Source organism: Schistocerca gregaria, chromosome 6, assembly GCF_023897955.1.
Source record: "Schistocerca gregaria isolate iqSchGreg1 chromosome 6, iqSchGreg1.2, whole genome shotgun sequence".
NCBI lineage: Eukaryota > Metazoa > Arthropoda > Insecta > Orthoptera > Acrididae > Schistocerca > Schistocerca gregaria.
The window spans coordinates 529,269,372-529,290,296 of record NC_064925.1 but is presented as its reverse complement, the minus strand read 5'-3'; positions in this window follow the sequence as shown (position 1 = coordinate 529,290,296).

Genomic DNA, 20,925 nt, shown 5'->3' with positions numbered 1-20,925 from the left:
CCATTTCCCTTTTAAAATTTTCTAACATACCTGCCCGATTAAGAGATCTGACATTCCACACTCCGATCCGTAGAACGCCAGTTTTCTTTCTCCTGATAATGACGTCCTCCTGAGTACTCCCCGCCCGGAAATCCTAATGGGGGACTATTTTACCTCCGGAATATTTTACCCAAGAGGACGCCATCATCATTTAATCATACAGTAAAGCTGCATGTCCTCGGGAAAAATTACGGCTGTAGTTTCCCCTTGCTTTCAGCATTTCGCAGTACCAGCACAGCAAGGCCGTTTTGGTTAATGTTGCAAGGCCAGATCAGTCAGTCATCCGCACTGTTGCCCCTGCAACTACTGAAAAGGCTGCTGCCCATCTTCAGGAACCACATGTTTGTCTGGCCTCTCAACAGATACCCCTCCGTTGTGGTTGCACCTACGGTACGGCCATCTGTATCGCTGAGGCACGCAAGCCTCCCCACTAACGGCAAGGTCCATGGTTCATGGGGGGAGTTATTGATTATACACTCCTGGAAATGGAAAAAAGAACACATTGACACCGGTGTGTCAGACCCACCATACTTGCTCCGAACACTGCGAGAGGGCTGTACAAGCAATCATCACACGCACGGCACAGCGGACACACCAGGAACCGCGGTGTTGGCCATCGAATGGCACTAGCTGCGCAGCATTTGTGCACCGCCGCCGTCAGTGTCAGCCAGTTTGCCGTGGCATACGGAGCCCCATCGCAGTCTTTAACACTGGTAGCATGCCGCGACAGCATAGACGTGAACCGTATGTGCAGTTGACGGTCTTTGAGCGAGGGCGTATAGTGGGCATGCGGGAGGCCGGGTGGACGTACCGCCGAATTGCTCAACACGTGGGGCGTCAGGTCTCCACAGTACATCGATGTTGTCGCCAGTGGTCGGCGGAAGGTGCACGTGCCCGTCGACCTGGGACCGGACCGCAGCGACGCACGGATGCACGCCAAGACCGTAGGATCCTACGCAGTGCCATAGGGGACCGCACCGCCACTTCCCAGCAAATTAGGGACACTGTTGCTCCTGGGGTATCGGCGAGGACCATTCGCAACCGTCTCCATGAAGCTGGGCTACGGTCCCGCACACCGTTAGGCCGTCTTCCGCTCACGCCCCAATATCGTGCAGACCGCCTCCAGTGGTGTCGCGACAGGCGTGAATGGAGGGACGAATGGAGACGTGTCGTCTTCAGCGATGAGAGTCGCTTCTGCCTTGGTGCCAATGATGGTCGTATGCGTGTTTGGCGCCGTGCAGGTGAGCGCCACAATCAGGACTGCATACGACCGAGGCACACAGGGCCAACACCCGGCATCATGGTGTGGGGAGCGATCTCCTACGCTGGCCGTACACCTCTGGTGATCGTCGAGGGACACTGAATAGTGCATGGTACATCCAAACCGTCATCGAACCCATCGTTCTACCATTCCTAGACCGGCAAGGGAACTTGCTGTTCCAACAGGACAATGCCCGTCCGCATGTATCCCGTGCCACCCAACGTGCTATAGAAGGTGTAAGTCAACTACCCTGGCCAGCAAGATCTCCGGATCTGTCCCCCATTGAGCATGTTTGGGACTGGATGAAGCGTCGTCTCACGCGGTCTGCACGTCCAGCACGAACGCTGGTCCAACTGAGGCGCCAGGTGGAAATGGCATGGCAAGCCGTTCCACAGGACTACATCCAGCATCTGTACGATCGTCTCCATGGGAGAATAGCAGCCTGCATTGCTGCGAAAGGTGGATATACACTGTACTAGTGCCGACATTGTGCATGCTCTGTTGCCTGTGTCTATGTGCCTGTGGTTCTGTCAGTGTGATCATGTGATGTATCTGACCCCAGGAATGTGTCAATAAAGTTTCCCCTTCCTGGGACAATGAATTCACGGTGTTCTTATTTCAATTTCCAGGAGTGTAATATCGAAACTAAAATATTTTATAAAGTAATTCCTTTTCATAAATTTTTGCTTGAAATTTCACATTCTGTGTATAAAAAAATTTTATGAAAGTTTTCTGAAAAGCAACTGAGATAATACTGACCTGCCCAAAATTCGTAAAGTAATAATGGTATCGACAACTACTGTTGAGGAAAGGTAATGATAGAGGAAATTGTCCCTAGGATAAAGAAATAAATTGTATTCACTTGATATAAGTTTTGTCTCAGTTAAAGAGCTTTCTTTTATATATATATATATATATATATATATATATATATATATATATATATATATATATATATATATATATATACTTTAAAAGCATTAATTATCTGTTGCAATTTAAAAAGGTTCTTATAACGTAATCTCTCGCATTTACAGTTAGTGTTAACACTGAAAAATAAATTAATACTTCAGCGCGTAATGGCCGACCAGAGGCTGCATCGGAAGACGAGCTTCTCGCATCGCAAATTACTGAAAAAATGCTTATTAAAAATAATTAGCCACTGTGAGGTGACAACTATTACAAAGGAATTTATTTTGTATTAATAATAACAAGTTTATTTTAGCAAAAATACGAATAATTTACATAAAATATGTGTAGCCGCTCAATGGCTGCCTTCCGTATAGCGAAACAAAACTGTGTCTGTACCACAAAATACGTCCTTCCTCCTCGGCCGTACAATCGCGTCTCTTTTGATCCTTTTTTATTTTCATAGACATGTTTTAAATAAAGATGCTACTTTTAAATCATCGCTGCGTATCAGTTTTTTTTTTTTCACGAACATTAATTTTATCTTTTACACTAATTATGTTCATAAAATACGTTAAGTGGTTACAAATAATTTTTAGTTCAGCCTTAACACTTCACAATATTGTTCACTGCTTACAACGGATAAAAATGTCAATATTTATGTGACGTACCGTCACACTATCCCCAGCGTCTTTGCTTCGATGATCGATAATCGATTACGAAATAATGTTGCAAGTGGCGAAGAGCTCGACATAAACCACGAAATTGTCATTTCAATCAAAGTGGACTCCGCACCTAGTCGTGCTGTCCTGCTTCAGTGGTGGTGCAGAATACACTCTAAGCGGGCGGCGGCCCGGATCCGGAAGGAATCCGCGTGGAGAATGCGGCCTTCATTAGCAACTCTACTCGGCCGAGTCGCTCTGCCCTGCGGACCCGCACGCCAGACTCAATTAGGCGGCGCGTAAAACCCCGGCGCTCTCCGGCGTGACCGAAGCGCAGCGCGCGCTTGTTAGCCTTAACGCTGTTCTTGTTTTTTCGCGACCTCTGCTACCCTACCCTGTGGGCCCTGGCAGTTGTCTGCTGCCGCTAGTGCCGTCGCACAAAAGGAAGAGAAGGACCAACGCCTAACGCGGTCACTTCAGCTGCTCCTTTTAAAACAGTTATTTCCGCTCCGTAGGTTCTGTCGGTTGCGCACAGTGCGAAAATCCTCACCTACGACACTGCAAACAGCTTTAATGAGAGTCGACGAAAGAAAACGGCGGGATAACCGTAGTTTCCGCAAAACATGTTTTCTTATTACCATAATGTGCACTAGTTAGGAGATGCAGCAACGCCACAGTGTTACGTTCATTTTCTCTTGTGGTTATACGATGAAGTTCTATACTGTGTATACTCATCGCCACAACAAGTGGGAATACGCTCCTGAGGTGTCCACGATCCCTCACCCAACGATAAACATATTTTTTCCTCACTCACGTAGATGGTAGGTTAAATAACAATCGACGTCGTATTAATCGCGAGTGTTTCACACTGTAGTACTTGGATGCTTGCTTCACACAAGTCGGGAACGGCTTCTACTTCTAACACTAACAGTTGCTGTGTATCATGATGTTCTGACGGCAGTCTTACGTGACTATTTGCCAATAAGAGCTGTCCTGTTTGGTCCCATGCCAGAGCGAGGCGAAAACAAGAGTTCCTAGAAATTACGCAACGGAGTTCTGTGCGAATTTTCATAGCCAACAAAGACTGGAAAATGAACAAGCTGGATATCAGATTGACAAACTTGAAATCTAGTCTCGCAATGAAATTTGACCAATGTGTGGTTTACTTTTGCGAAAAGACATTTAGCTGCGTGAGGATAATCCGTATAGTAAGGAAAACGTAATTGGTGACTTTAGAGAAAATTGCAATATTTCACGAACAGGTGCTTATAGCTATCTACAAGAAGAGTGAAAAATATCAAGTCTCAGCGTAAACATCTCTTGATTTAATAGAAAACCAATTGAAATTTAAATATATTAGCAGTATATTCCATGCTTTCTAAACAAAACTCGAAAGTAAAGCAGTCAATTGTTTTGTGAAACGTGTAACGTACCCTCTCAGTTATTGTTTTTGTTATTGTTTTTTTGTTATTGTAGTTGTAGAGATATGAAATTATTGTAGCGGATTGCTTAGTCAGCCGTACTTTGGAATTTTTTGACATTAAATGGATCCTGAAACTTGCGTAATAAATACTTCGCGTGAAGTGCGATTTGCGGCATAAACAAAAATTAATTGCGGAGATGCAACCCACAGAATATTAACAGAAAAGCTTTAGAACAATGCCCACGACTGACTAGACACATTCAGAGGGTACATACAATCGCGTGCGAGTGGTTGCGATCTGATGAGAAAGATCTATCTTAAATTTTATTGTGTAAAATAATTACGTCGTAACACACTCGGAGATTGCGAACGTACAATCAGGGTAGAGGCACGTAAAAAGAATTGCAATTATTTAAATTTAAGAATATTTCTTTTTCAAATGGACTCCTATTTTTATACGAAAAGGAAGATTGCAGGTTCTGAATGCCTCGGCAAAAACACATCGAAATTAATCTTAGCGGCCACCAAAGGAAAGAAGTGAGCACAATCAAGTACCTCTATTTTTGAGCAGCGCCGTCGTAAAGATCGTCGTCTCCATCTAAAATTCTCCTTCTCGAATTAACAGAATATTTTGTGCTCCATTGGAATGGGATTTAGGCTTGATCTTGACAGAAATTATAAAACACATTTTTCATCATTTAACACCTTCATTTAACACACACATAGACATGAAACTATATAGTACGTCCTTACGCCAGCACATCAGAATAAAAAAGGTAGTTAATACTAGAAGTAATAAAAGAATCTCGAAATTAGTCCTTTGTCTCTCAATGATAAAAAAGCTTTTTTAAAGTACTCCTCTGGTAGGACATTCGAACAAATTTTCTTCTTGTATCTTTGAGATTAAATTACAACATTTTTTGTTCCTTTTCAAACGATTTAACTAAAAGTAAGAAATAAAACAGATTATAGAAACATTTGATGCACCTTTGAATGATGCTCGAAATCATGTATAGCAAATAAAGTGGCGATAGATGATTTAAAGCTGGGTGCATAATTCAGAAACTTAGAATTGTGAAGAGTACTAATAACATGTTTGTATGGTGCAATTTCATTCATTTGTCTCCTTGTGTCTTTAATATACGCGCGTCTCAGGTGCTATATATGATTTCTAACATCATTCACAGAATCGTGAAATGTTTCTCTGATCTGGCGTCTTATTTTTAAACAAATTATTTCGCAAATATTTGACGTTTTTTCCTACATTGTTACTTTTTTTTCCCTTATGTTCAGCATTGCATCAACATAAGAGATAAAGCAAATGTGCGATGCAAAATGTAACGAACCCTGGAGGTTATGTGGTGATTCATTTATTAAAGTATTCAGCTCGAGAAAATAATTTGTGTTAATTTCATTTACTAACTAACTATACCTTTCCATGAACCATGGACCTTGCCGTTGGTGGGAAGGCTTGCGTGCCTCAGCAATACAGATAGCAGTACCGTAGGTGCAACCACAGGGTATCTGTTGAGAGGCCAGACAAACGTATGGTTCCTCAAGAGGGGCAGCGGCCTTTTCAGAAGTTGCAAGGGCAACAGTCTGGATGATTGACTTATCTGGCCTTGAAACAGTAACCAAAACGGCCTTGATGTGCTGGCCGTAATTTTTCCCGACGGCATGCAGCTTTACTGTATGATTAAATGATGATGGTGTCCTCTTGGGTAAAATATTCCGGAGGTAAAATAGTCCCCCATTCGGATCTCCGGGCGGGGACTACTCAAGAGGAAGTCGTTATCAGCAGAAAGAAAACTGGCGTCCTACGGATCGGAGCGTGGAATGTCAGATCCCTTAATCGGGGAGGTAGGTTAGAAAATTTAAAAAGGGAAATGGATAGGTTAAAGTTAGATATAGTGGGAATTAGTGAAGTTCGGTGGCAGGAGGAACAATATTTCTGGTCAGGTGACTACAGGGTTATAAACACAAAATCAAATAGGGCTAAAGCAGGAGTAGGTTTAATAATGAATAGGAAAGTAGGAATGCGGGTAAGCTACTACAAACAGCATAGTGAACGCATTATTGTGGCCAAGATAGATACGAAGCCCACACCCACTACAGTAGTACAAGTTTATATGCCAACTAGCTCTGCAGATGACGAAGAAATTGATGAAATGTATGATAAAATAAAAGAAATTATTCAGAGAGTGAAAGGAGATGAAAATTTAATAGTCATGGCTGACAGGAATCCGAGTGTAGGAAAAGGAAGAGAAGGAAACGTAGTAGATGGATATGGATTGGGGCTAAGAAATGAAAGAGGAAGCGGCCTGATAGAATTTTGCACAGATCACAACTTAATCATAGCTAACACTTGATTTAAGAATCATGAAAGTAGGTTGTATACATGGAAGAACCCTGGAGATACTAAAAGGTATCAGATAGATTATATAATGGTAAGACAGAGATTTAGGAACCTGGTTTTAAATTGTAAGATATTTCCAGGGGCGGATGTGGACTCTGACCACAATCTATTGGTTATGACCTGTAGATTAAAACTGAAGAAACTGCAAAAAGGATGGAATTTAAGGAGATGGGACCTGGATAAACTGAAAGAACCAGAGATTGTACAGAGTTTCAGGTAGCGCATAAGGGAACAATTGACAGGAATGGGGGAAAGAAATACAGTAGAAGAAGAATGGGTAGCTTTGAGGGATGAAGTAGTGAAGGCATAAGAGGATCAAGTAGGTAAAAAGACGAGAGCTAGTAGAAATCATTGGGTAACAGAAGAAATATTGAATTTAATTGATGAAAGGAGAAAATATAAAAATGCCGTAAATGAAGCAGGCAAAAAGGAATACAAACGTCTCAAAAATGAGATCGACAGATAGTGCAAAATGGCTAAGCAGGGATGGCTAGAGGACAAATGTAAGGATGTAGAAGCTTTTCTCACTAGGGGTAAGATAGATACTGCCTACAGGAAAATTAAAGAGACTTCTGGAGAAAAGAGAACCACTTGTATGAATATCAAGAGCTGAGATGGAAACCCAGTTCTAAGCAAAGAAGGGAAGGCAGAAAGGTGGATGGATTATATAGAGGGTTTATACAAGGGCGATGTACTTGAGGACAATATTATGGAAATGGAAGAGGATGCAGATGAAGACGAAATGGGAGATAAGATACTGCGTGAAGAGTTTGACAGAGCACTGAAAGACCTGAGTCGAAACAAGGCCCCGGTACTAGACAACATTCCATTAGAACTACTGACGGCCTTGGGAGAGCCAGTCCTGACAAGACTATACCATCTGGTGAGCAAGATGCATGAAACAGGCGAAATACCTTCAGACTTCAAGAATAATATAATAATTTCAATCCCAAAGAAATCAGGTGTTGACAGATGTGCAAATTACCGAACAATCAGTTTAATAAGCCACAGCTGCAAAATACTAACACGAATTCTTTAGAGACGAATGGAAAAACTAATAGAAGCCGACCTCGGGGAAGATCAGTTTGGATTCCGTAGAGATACTGGAACACGTGAGGCAATAATGACTTTACGACTTATCTTAGAAGCTAGATTAAGGAAAGGCAAACCTACGTTTCTAGCATTTGTAGACTTAGAGAAAGCTTTTGACAATGATGACTGGAATACTCTCTTTCAAATTCTAAGGGTGGCAGGGGTAAAATACAGGGAGCGAAAGGCTATTTACAATTTGTACAGAAACCAGATGGCAGTTACAAGAGTCGAGGGACATGAAAGGGAAGCAGTGGTTGGGAAGGGAGTAAGAGAGGGTTGTAGCCTCTCCCCGATGTTATTCAATCTGTATATTGAGCAAGCAGTAAAGGAAACAAAAGAAAAATTCGGTGTAGGTATTAAAATCCATGGAGAAGAGATAAAAACTTTGAGGTTCGCCGATGACATTGTGATTCTGTCAGAGACAGCAAAGGACTTGGAAGAGCACTTGAATGGAATGGACAGTGTCTTGAGAGGAATATATAAGATGAACATCAACAAAAGCAAAACGAGGGTAATGGAATGAAGTCGAATTAAGTCGGTTGATGCTGAGGGAATTAGATTAGTAAATGAGACAATTAAAGTAGTAAAGGAGTTTTGCTATTTGGGGAGCAAAATAACTTATGATGGTAGAAGTAGAGAGTATATAAAATGTAGACTGGCAATGGCAAGGAAAGCGTTTCTGAAGAAGAGAAATTTGTTAACATCGAATATAGATTTAAGTGTCAGGGAGTCTTTTCTGAATGGATTTGTATGGAGCGTAGCCATGTATGGAAGTGAAACATGGGCGATAAATAGTTTGGACAAGAAGAGAATAGAAGCTTTCGAAATGTGGTGCTACAGAAGAATGCTGAAGATTAGATGGGTAGATCACATAACTAATGAGGAAGTATTGAATAGGATTGGGGAGAAGAGAAGTTTGTGGCACAACTTGACCAGAAGAAGGGATCGGTTGGTAGGACATGTTCTGAGGCATCAAGGGATCAGCAATTTAGTATTGTAGGGCAGTGTGGAGGGTAAAAATCGTAGAGGGAGACCAATAGATGAATACGCTAAGCAGATTCAGAAGGATATAGGTTGCAGTAGGTACTGGGAGATGAAGAAGCTTGCACAGGATAGAGTAGCATGGAGAGCTGCATCAAACCAGTCTCAGGACTGAAGACCACAACAACAACAACAACTAACTATAAAAGCTGCACTTAACTGCAGAGCCTCTAATGTGTATAAAATAAAATAATTGAGTGCACTACTTGTGGGGATTTAATTGAAGTAAATTATAATTGCCTTTAACTCTACGAAATTATCGTATGCTGGATCACAAGTAAACCAACTGCAGTTACTCTTTACAAATGATATTCTGAAACCATTAACAGTTTCCATCACACATGAAGATAAATATAAAGAACAGTAGTAATCTCGTTGTTTTCATAATTACTTCAGAGTCATTTCCTGCGTGTTAGTACTTCGAGACAAATGGAACATTGTCAGTTGAACTTTTACTTGGGTGCATCAGTGCATTTCATTGTGATACATGTGCGGAGAGTTCTTGGTGTCAAATGTTTCTTGAGAGAGATCTACATGGGCCAATACCGGTGTCTGCTGGTGGTGAGTCACACAGTAAGAGCGCCCACTAATCGGATTTTTGTAATTTTTTATATTTATGCTTTGTAAAGTTCAGAACTCAAATTAATATGAATCTCTGAAAGCAGTTCCATGTATCTCTCAGGAATACTCGAGAAAATCGTCTCCGAACTTTTCTGAGGTACTTTAATTCAGTAAAATATTGGCGGTTTTCACGATGAGTCGAGTGGCTCACTGGGTGGAATGGAGAATGGCAATAGGGTAATTAATGGGTTTCAGGTTCCAGTCTCACTAAGGCCTCTTTTTCTTTTATTTTTCTTTTCGTGAAATTCGAATACCTACATCATTTAAATATAAAATTCAGCTAATATTTATTTAGCACATACCTAATCATCATTTTTATAAAGGTGCATATATTATCATTTCTAATTACATATCGCATTCAAAATTCCAGTTCTCGTTGCAAATATAAATTCATGATTGTGGATATTATATAGAAGATTGTTAATAAGTCTGTTATATTTTTATAGGTAACTAACCTCTATTAACCATCTTTTAAATAATATCAATAATTAAGAGTTTATATTTGCAATAAAATCTGGAACTTTGCGTGTGATATGTAAACAGGGACAAGAAAATGTGCATTTTTCAGAAGAAAAATATGATTAAGCCTGTGTTAATTAGCATGTATTTGGTGCAGTTAATATTTGAATAATGTAGCTATTCGAAATAAACGGAAAACTAAAACGAAAAACAATAGACGGTAACAAAATTACAACCAGCGAACCACTGATTTCCAACACTAACTAGTGAGCCACACGGCCTATCGTAAAAATAGATTAAATTTTTATGAACTGAAGTACATCAAAAAATTTTAAACACCACTTTCTCGAGAATTTTTGAGAGTTGCGTAGAATTGCTTTTCGTGATTTATATCCGTGTTCTGAACTTCACATACACTCAGCTGGTGGCTACGCGGGTAGCGGAGGCTGTGTGGCGTGGACTGGGCGGTTTTTTAGGTTAGAAGGCCTCGGGAAAGTGCGGGATGGGCTGCAATGTCAAAGGGTGCTTGGCAATTACAGGACGTGCTTGGATCAAGGAACAGTCGGAATTATAGTTGTAAATTGTTGTAGTTGCGCTGGAAAAGTCCCTGAGCTTCAAGCGCTAATAGAAAGCACAGAAGATGATATCGTTATAGGTACAGAAAGCTGGCTAAAGCCTGAAATAAGTTCTGCAGAAATTTTTACGAAGTCTCAGACGGTGTTCAGGAAAGATAGATTAGGCAGAATTGGTGGTGGAATGTTTGTGTCTGTCAGTAGTGGTTTATCTTGTAGTGAAGTCGAAGTAGATACTCCGTGCGAATTGGTGTGGGTGGAGGTTATACTTAACAGCCGAATTAAGTTAGTAAATGGCTCCTTCTAGCGACCCCCAGACTCCGATGATACAGTTGCGGAACAGTTCAGAGAAAGTTTGAGTCTCGTAACAAATAAATATCCCACTCATACGGTTATAGTTGGTGGGGACTTCAACCTACCCTCGGTATGTTGGCAAAAATACTTGTTCAAAACCGGTGGTAGGCAGAAAACGTCTTCCGAGATTGTCCTAAATGCTTTCTCCGAAAATTATTTCGAGCAGTTAGTCCACGAACCCACGCGAATTGTAAATGGTTGCGAAAACACACTTGACCTCTTAGCCACAAACAATCCAGAGCTGATAGAGAGCATCATGACTGATACAGGGATTAGTGATCACAAGGTCATTGTAGCTAGGCTCAATACCATTTCTTCCAAATCCATCAGAAACAAACGCAAAATAATTTTATTTAAAAAAGCGGATAAAGTGTCACTAGAAGCCTTCCTAAAAGACAATTTCCATTCCTTCCGAACTGACTATGCGAATGTAGACGAGATGTGGCTCAAATTCAAAGATATAGTAGCAACAGCAATTGAGATATTCATACCTCATAAATTGGTAAGAGATGGAACGGATCCCCCGTGGTACACAAAAAAGGTCCGAACGCTGTTGCAGAGGCAACGGAAAAAGCATGCGAAGTTCAGAGAACGCGAAATCCCGAAGATGGGCTAAAATTTACAGACGCGCGAAATTTGGCACGTTCTTCGATGCGAGATGCCTTTAATAGGTTTCACAACGAAACATTGTCTCGAAATTTGGTAGAAAATCCGAGGAAATTCTGGTCGTACGTAAAGTACACAAGCGGCAAGACGCAGTCAATACCTTCGCTGCGCAGTGCTGATGGTACTGTTATCGACGACTGTGACGCTAAAGCGGAGTTATTGAACGCAGTTTTCCGAAATTCCTTCACCAGGGAAGACGAATGGAATATTCCAGAATTTGAAACACGAACATCTGCTAGCATGAGTCTCTTAGAAGAAGATACCTTAGGGGTTGCGAAGCAACTCAAATCGCTTGATACAGGCAAGTCTTCAGGCCCAGATTGTATACCGATTAGGTTCCTTTCAGATTACGCTGATACTATAGCTCCCTACTTAGCACTCATATACAACCGCTCGCTCACCGATAGATCTGTACCTACAGATTGGAAAATTGCGCAGGTCGCACCAGTATTCAAGAAGGGTAGTAGGAGTAATCCATTTAACTACAGACCTATATCATTGACGTCGGTTTGCAGAAGGGTTTTGGAGCATATACTGTATTCAAACATTATGAATCACCTCGAAGGGAACGATCTATTGACACGGAATCAGCATGGCTTCAGAAAACATCGCTCTTGTGCAACGCAGCTAGCTCTTTATTCGCACGAAGTAATGGCCGCTATCGACAGGGTATCTCAAGTTGATTCCGTATTTCTAGATTTACGGAAAGCTTTTGACACCGTTCCTCACAAGCGACTTCTAATCAATCTGCGGAGCTATGGGGTATCGTCTCAGTTGTGCGACTGGATTCGTGATTTCCTGTCAGGAAGGTCGCAGTTCGTAGTAATAGACGGCAAATCATCGAGTAAAACTGAAGTGATGTCAGGTGTTCCCCAGGGAAGCGTCCTGGGACCTCTACTGTTCCTGATCTATATAAATGACCTGGGTGACAATCTGAGCAGTTCTCTTAGACTGTTCGCAGATGATGCTGTAATTTACCGTCTAGTAAGGTCATTCGAAGACCAGTATCAGTTGCAAAGCGATTTAGAAAAGATTGCTGTATGGTGTGTCAGGTGGCAGTTGACGCTAAATAACGAAAAGTGTGAGATGATCCACATGAGTTCCAAAAGAAATCCGTTGGAATTCGATTACTCGATAAATAGTACAATTCTCAAGGCTGTCAATTCAACTAAGTACCTGGGTGTTTAAATTACGAACAACTTCAGTTGGAAGGACCACATAGATAATATTGTCGGGAAGGCGAGCCAAAGGTTGCGTTTCATGGGCAGGACACTTAGAAGATGCAACAAGTCCACTAAAGAGACAGCTTACACTACACTCGTTCGTCCTCTGTTAGAATATTGCTGCGCGGTGTGGGATCCTTACCAGGTGGGATTGACGGAGGACATCGAAAGGGTGCAAAAAAAGGGCAGCTCGTTTTGTATTATCACGTTATAGGGGAGAGAGTGTGGCAGATATGATACACGAGTTGGGATGGAAGTCATTACAGCATAGACGTTTTTCGTCGCGGCGAGACCTTTTTACGAAATTTCAATCACCAACTTTCTCTTCCGAATGCGAAGATATTTTGTTGAGCCCAACCTACATAGGTAGAAATGATCATCAAAATAAAATAAGAGAAATCAGAGCTCGAACAGAAAGGTTTAGGTGTTGGTTTTTCCCGCTCGCTGTTCGGGAGTGGAATAGTAGAGAGATAGTATGATTGTGGTTCGATGAACCCTCTGCCAAGCACTTAAATGTGAATTGCAGAGTAGTCATGTAGATGTACCATAAATACAAAAGAATACAAAAGTTCGATTGCCATAGCAGCCACTTCCTTCTGTCAGACCGAGTCTTCAAAGACCTTCCAGCAGGACGCGAAGTTCATCACATCGAAATGGGAGGACGATCACTCAGTCCCCTCTGTCTGCTGGTACTCTGCAAAATTCGTTCTGGCTGTTTCCTTACATTTTACTTGCTAGTGAAGATTCCCCACATGACCAACGAAGTTATTTCTTAGGATCTTTTATGGTTGTTGGGAAAGGCAGTCCTTTCCTATACTTTAAAAACACCTTATCAGTAACATTTCATGCTATAACCATTCCATTCTTGAATAGTGCAAGTATATTAGTGGTATCTCTCAGAATGATTAACCTACATGTGTTTCTGGGCCAAAATAATTCTTGCCCTCTGGCACATTTGTCCTAACCTTCACTGCAGCAGTTGAAGTTAATAAGAAATAATGTATAAGGAGCACCAGCTGATGAAATATAAATATATCACATTACAATTTGTTTTATTTTCACAAAATGTTCTGTTCTGAATTACAGTCAGTTAATATCAGTTACGAAACACAATTATGAAAAAAATATTTGGCCAGCACACATTACAATTGAAATAAAAAATTAAGATCAAAGCCATTCTGTTAACATATATCTCAGCGAAGCTTTTCCTGAGCTTTAGTTATTACTTTCAGGCAAATGAAATATTGGCATATACACTCCTGGAAATGGAAAAAAGAACACATTGACACCAGTGTGTCAGACCCACCATACTTGCTCCGGACACTGCGAGAGGGCTGTACAAGCAATGATCACACGCACGGCACAGCGGACACACCAGGAACAGGCGGTGTTGGCCGTCGAATGGCGCTAGCGGCGCAGCATTTGTGCACCGCCGCCGTCAGTTTCAGCCAGTTTGCCGTGGCATACGGAGCTCCATCGCAGTCTTTAACACTGGTAGCATGCCGCGACAGCGTGAACGTGAACCGTATGAGCAGTTGACGGACTTTGAGCGAGGGCGTATAGTGGGCATGCGGGAGGCCGGGTGGACGTACCGCCGAATTGCTCAACACGTGGGGCGTGAGGTCTCCACAGTACATCGATGTTGTCGCCAGTGGTCGGCGGAAGGTGCACGTGCCCGTCGACCTGGGACCGGACCGCAGCGACGCACGGATCCACGCCAAGACCATAGGATCCTACGCAGTGCCGTAGGGGACCGCACCGCCACTTCCCAGCAAATTAGGGACACTGTTGCTCTTGGGGTATCGGCGAGGACCATTCGCAACCGTCTCCATGAATCTGGGCTACGATCCCGCACACCGTTAGGCTGTCTTCCGCTCACGCCCCAACATCGTGCAGCCCGCCTAAAGTGGTGTCGCGACAGGCGTGAATGGAGGGACGAATGGAGACGTGTCGTCTTCAGCGATGAGAGTCGCTTCTGCCTTGGTGCCAATGATGGTCGTATGCGTGTTTGGCGCCGTGCAGGTGAGCGCCACAATCAGGACTGCATACGACCGAGGCACACAGGGCCAACACCCGGCATCATGGTGTGGGGAGCGATCTCCTACACTAGCCGTACACCTCTGGTGATCGTCGAGGGGACACTGAATAGTGCACGGTACATCCAAACCGTCAACGAACCCATCGTTCTATCATTTCTAGACCGGCAAGGGAACTTGCAGTTCCAACAGGACAATGCACGTCCGCATGTATCCCGTTCCACCAAACGTGCTCTAGGAGGTGTAAGTCAACTACCCTGGCCAGCAAGATCTCCGGATCTGTCCCCCATTGAGCATGTTTGGGACTGGATGAAGCGTCGTCTCACGCGGTCTGCACGTGCAGCACGAACGCTGGTCCAGCTGAGGCGCCAGGTGGAAATGGCATGGCAAGCCGTTCCACAGGACTACATCCAGCATCTCTACGATCGTCTCCATGGGAGAATAGCAGCCTGCATTGCTGCGAAAGTTGGCTATACACTGTACTAGTGCCGACGTTGTGCATGCTCTGTTGCCTGTGTCTATGTGCCTGTGGTTCTGTCAGTGTGATCATGTGATGTATCTGACCCCAGGAATGTGTCAATAAAGTTTCCCCTTCCTGGGACAATGAATTCACGGTGTTCTTATTTCAATTTCCAGGAGTGTAGACTGTTATTGCAGTGCTTTAGTGCATACAGTATGCTAAAGATGGGCTATTGCAATGTTGCACGGTTGGAAGAGCAGTGTTTCAAGGTGCTGATAGTGCCTATGACTCCAGCCTAGGGCTGCATTGGGCCTCCATCATTAACTGACATGTCTTCCACTGAATAACGTTCCACTCACAAGAAGGGTCTTACATGATATCTGAGCATAAGTGGAAGTGCCTTGTATCAGGCCTAGCAGTGAATTCTCTCATGAGTCTTATACTCCAGTACTAGACCTCATGAAGGACACTTTAGTACTAGACCTCATGAGAGACACTTCAGTGCTAGAAACTCAGATATGTCTATTATAGAGTTTTAAATCATAATAAATGATTGATTGAATAATACCATTTTTTACCGGAGACAATGCTATAAAGTACCTCTTACGACTCGTGAGGCCTAGCATCTGCAGTATCTCTCATGAAGTCTAGCACTGAAGTATCTCACATGGCGTCTAGTACCGAAGTGTCTCTCGTGACATATAGCTCTTAAGTGTCTCTCATGAATCTAGCACTGAAGTCTCCCTCGTGAAGCCTAATACCAGAGAGTCTCCCTAGAAGTGTCTCAAGATGTCTGTCTGTTAAGTGCCTCTCATGAAGGCTTGCATAAAGTGTCTCTCATGAGGCCTGGCAATGAAATGATGCCCAGCTGTGAAGTAACTCTCATGAAGCATGACGCTGAAAAGCCTCTCATGAAGCCTGTGAAGAGCCTCTCTGGACGTGAACTGTCTTTCATGAATCCTATCACTAAAGTGTCTCTCATGAAATCTAGTTGCAAAGTGTCTGACATGAAGTCCATCTGTCAAGTGTCTCTTAACGTCTAACTGTGAAGTGTCTCTCTTGCAGTCTAGTAGTAAAATTGAGAGGTTCCATGCCTTCTTTTGCATGTCACCTCTCATTTTCATCAGTTTTATTAATGTTTTATATCATTTCACGGTGGGGAAGGGTCAAATAAGGTTATTCTGATGAGAGTATTGGTACTGAGAGCTCAAATTACTTTTCACCTGATTGCTACGCATGTTGACTGTATGTGATCTTGCTTTTAGTTTTCTCTGTTACATCGCTGGGTGGCTTGTTGCAAGGCGAGCACTGCAGAACGCGACACAGTGCGTTTTCGTGGGGACTGCACTTCCACAAATATGGAGAGGTCGTACATTAATGGGCTTGAGCGCCTGGTGGGGCGACCGACCTCAGTCGAGTTTCGTTATTGTATGGAGGGCGAAATGACGTGCGAACCGTCTGAGTGTCGCCACAGTTTATGTGTTTACCATTCCGTTGCGTCTGGAACGAAGACTGCTGGCGCCGATTGACTGCATTGTCTTCATGATTCTGATGATATTTACAGACCACGCGCTGCTGGGTGTGACTGTCTGGCGCCGAATGGCCGGTGGTCTTGCCATGCCATTTTCGTAGCCGATCAAACGGCAAGTTCAGTGACCCCAGCCAAATATCAGATGCGTGATTTGTCAACTTAAACTGAGGCCAGTTGACGCCATAAAGCCCTGGACGAAATTGCAGGGAATGGTCGCTATTGCCGCGAATGATGTTCTGAGATAGTGTAGGGGAATTTTGGAATCAGCACTGAATACTGATTCACGGCTTTTCGAGGGTAGTGGGGAGTTGAGTAACACTGGCTTCGCTCTTGAGTTGGGTGGGCGCATTTGGGCATTTGGGACCTGATCTTGGTCAGAATCGGATGGTCTTGCGAGCTATTATCACTTTTTCGGAATCTTTGTGGAGCATGACTTCGGTCATTCTTCAGTTTCATTCTGCGACTTAAGACCCAATTACTTACTCTGCGTTTTCGCGCCTGTACCGGAATGGCGAGTTTAGGCAGTTTTGCTGTGTCTCTTTCTGGAGATACATCCTCGTGTATTCAGGAGTTTCTCTGCTTCAGCCACACGAGCAAAACTTATGAGTCTCGGACAGCATTCGAGGCCAGGGGTTGAAAAAGAGTTGCTGCACGGCAGACGTCGGCGCCTACATCACCAGAACGCTGCCTACCGACGACGTGCTGCAGGTTTCAGGACTGGTAAAGTATTTTGCAACTCCGGAATTGTAGGACAAATCATTTTTATACTGAAGTCCTCATCAGCACACACGCTCGATTTGCTACCTTGTTTGTTTCTTCATGTGTTCCCTTTTGAGCTCTCACTACTAACCATGATACTGTATTATAGTCGGGGGAGTAATACTGATTCATTAGGACCTCCAGTCATTGTCGTCAGTTTATTGCATCACAGAGAGAAGGAGACCCTTGTTCTCGAGCCAACTCTTGCTCTCATAATACTTCAGTATATCCTATCCTTTAGCCTATTGTCTGTATTGACAACCAAGTACCTTTATTCTCTGATTTATAATAAATAACATTGCAATACGAGTATTTAATCCGCATATTTCGTAGATAGATGCAGTATCCTATTTCCTGTCGTTTATTATGATAAAATTCCCTTTTATTATTGATTAGATTACGATTTTTATTAAATTACTGTGGGTGTGCACTCCTCATTTCACCAACTAGCAGAGTCCACCATCAATTCCTTTCGTTACCGTTGTACACATATTTAATTAGGTGGTAGGTAAGGATGGGGTCGAGTGCATATCTATATCTCATGCAAAATTCGCGAGAATTAAAGAGGTACAAACTCTTCTCCACCCTGGCACCCGGTCTCACGAAGCCTGACAGTGAACTGTATCTTATGAAGTCTACCTCTCATCCGTCTCTCGTGAGAAGCCTAACTGTGAATTGCCATTCTAGAAATCTAGCAGTGAAGTGTCAGTCATGAACTCCAACTGTAAAGCGCCTCTCTCGAAGTCTTAACATTGAAGTATCTCTTATGAATCCTACCTTTGAAGTGTCTCTCTTGCAGTCTAGCAGTGAACTGTTTCAGAACAGGAGGATCTCCGCCCTCCCCCCCCCCCCCCCCCAACTTTATTCAAAAAATGGACTGGACATGCCCATTCAGTAGATTGACCAGCTGGAATTCTTTGTCGCGCCAGTCGAATTATTTGGTCGTAACTATCGCTGAAGATGCATGAAGGGTCTTGTCACATGAAACAATTTCTTTCTAAAAGCATTGTTGCTAATATATCCGCCGTCCGCAGATAGGAAAATCTCAGAGTGTGAGTTATAGTGTTTTTATTTAAACTACAGTCTGTCTTCTAAATTCACAAAACAATATTCGTGAGGTAGGACCGATCCTCCAAGCCTACCAATAACTAGATCAGAGATTCTTCCAAACATAAACTGCCTGTAGTAACCATACAACTTCACCAAACCAAGCCCCAGGCGTCTCGTGAAGAGCAGCCCGGAGTCCACGTTGCCATCATCTGAGTCCGAGGACGAGTAGAGGCCCCGCAAGGATGGCTCCGGTACGCTGGCGGCGGTGGTCGATGACGCGGCGGCTACGATGACACCAGTGGGCTCGCTCGGCGTGAACCGCCTCTCCAGGATTTTTGTTTTTTTTTTTTCTTTATTGTGATTTCATTCCCCTGCCCCATATGGGCAGGGGAGGGCTGTCAGTCGCACAATCCGACGCTCTTCAGCAGAGTGACATAGCAACTTAAAATAAGAATAAAGTGTTACATACATAATGTAAGGGGAACTTAGAATAATGGGAGAAAATGAAGGTAAAAAAGAGACTAACAAGGAGACGTTCATGGAGGACAGTTAAAAGTCACCAGAAAGTTAAAAAACACAGTTCGTGAGTCTTCAAAACTCAGAGAAGACACTGAATGGACATGCACACGTTAAAAGTCGGCCACAGTAGTAAAAACTCTCCAGAACAACACACTTAGAACCCACTTGGAGCACACACAACGAAGAATAAAACTGCCAGGCGGGACCTGCCGAGGGAAACGGCAGAGAGGATGGAAAAGGAGGGGAGAGCATGGGGCAGCAGGGGAAGCGGCGGGGTGAAAAGAGGAGGCAGGAATATGGGGTTAGAGTTGGTAGGAAGGGTAGATGTCAGGGCGAAACTCATCATCCGGGAGGGGTAGATAGTGGAAGTTGTGTCGGGAAAGGAGATGGAGGGTGTGGAGATGGAGAGAGGGCGCGGCAAATGGTTGGGGGTGGAGAGGAAGGGAGACACCAGGGGGTGAGGGGGATCAGGGCGGCGGACAATATATAGTGTGCGGATGTGTTCAAGGAAAAGGAGAAGGTGGGGGAAGGGGATGAGGTCGTAGAGGATTCGCATAGGGGACGGAAGACGGATGCGGAAGGGGAGGCGGAGCTCATGGCGTTCAAGGATTTAGTGGGCTTTATAGAACCTGGAAGGGGCATAAATCCAAGCGACGCTGGCATAACAGAGGATGGGATGAATCAAGGATTTGTAGGTGTGAAGGATGGTGGAAGGATGCAGACCTCACGTCCAGCCGGACCGGAGATTCAGGAGGCGGAGGCGGTTGTGAGCTTTGTTTTGGATAGTAAGGAGATGGGGAGTCCAGGTTAGGTAGCGGTCGAGTGTGAGGCCAAGGTAGTTGAGGGTAGGAGTGAGGTGGATAGGACGGCCATAAATGGTGAGGTAGAAATGATGGAGGTGGAAGGAGCGTGTGGTGCGACCTATGATGACCGTCCGGGTCTTGGAGGGATTAACACAGAGGAACCACCGGTTGCACCAAGCGGTGAATTGGTCAAGGTGGGTTTGGAGGGTACGCTGGGACCGTTGAAGGTTAGGATAAAGGGCTAGGAAGGCGGTGTCATCAGCGAACTGCAGAAGATCAATAAGAGGAGGAGGTTTGCGCATATGAGCAGTGTACAGGAGATAGAGGAGAGGGGAAAGGACAGAACCTTGGGGCACGCCCGCAAAGGGATACAAAGTACGGGAGTTGGAATTGTGGATAGAGGAAGCAACGAGACGGACGAAGTTGATGGGGAGAACATAGGTCTGGAGTTTGAAGAGGAGCCCGGGCGCCTCTCCAGGCTCCTGGGACAGCCTAAATACTGCTCGGCGCATGGATATGGCTGGCTCTATTTGCTGTCACGTGTCTAGCGAAAGGAAAGAGGTCCGCGGCTGTAGCGACCTCTTGCGGCGCCTGGACGCCTCCTGGTGGTCTCTGGGAAGCGTCTGTGTTTCCGGGATGACCGGCCAGGCTGACCCCTACTCGGTCCGGGGCCCGCTGCACCGGTCTGCTTCGCGGGAAGCGACAGTTGCAGGCGCTTGGTCTGGACACAGTACTACGTTATCTTTCGAATTTTTCAGAAGGTAGTGCCACACAGCTCGTAAACATTTGCAGTAAGTCATGATTTACAGCCCAGCGCTGTTGATAAAATTTCTTTATTCGACAGCCAGTTGCGCTTCATGGACCATCATCACATTCATAAAAGCATTTACATCGCTTAGTATTATGTTTTAAATGAAACTTGTTGCTTCTTCAGTTCTTCAGTAATCTTAGGTTTCAAATATCTACAAAAGTCGATGTTCTCTAGAATAGTTAATTTTTCAGGTATCTTGAAATGTCATTTACTATGCA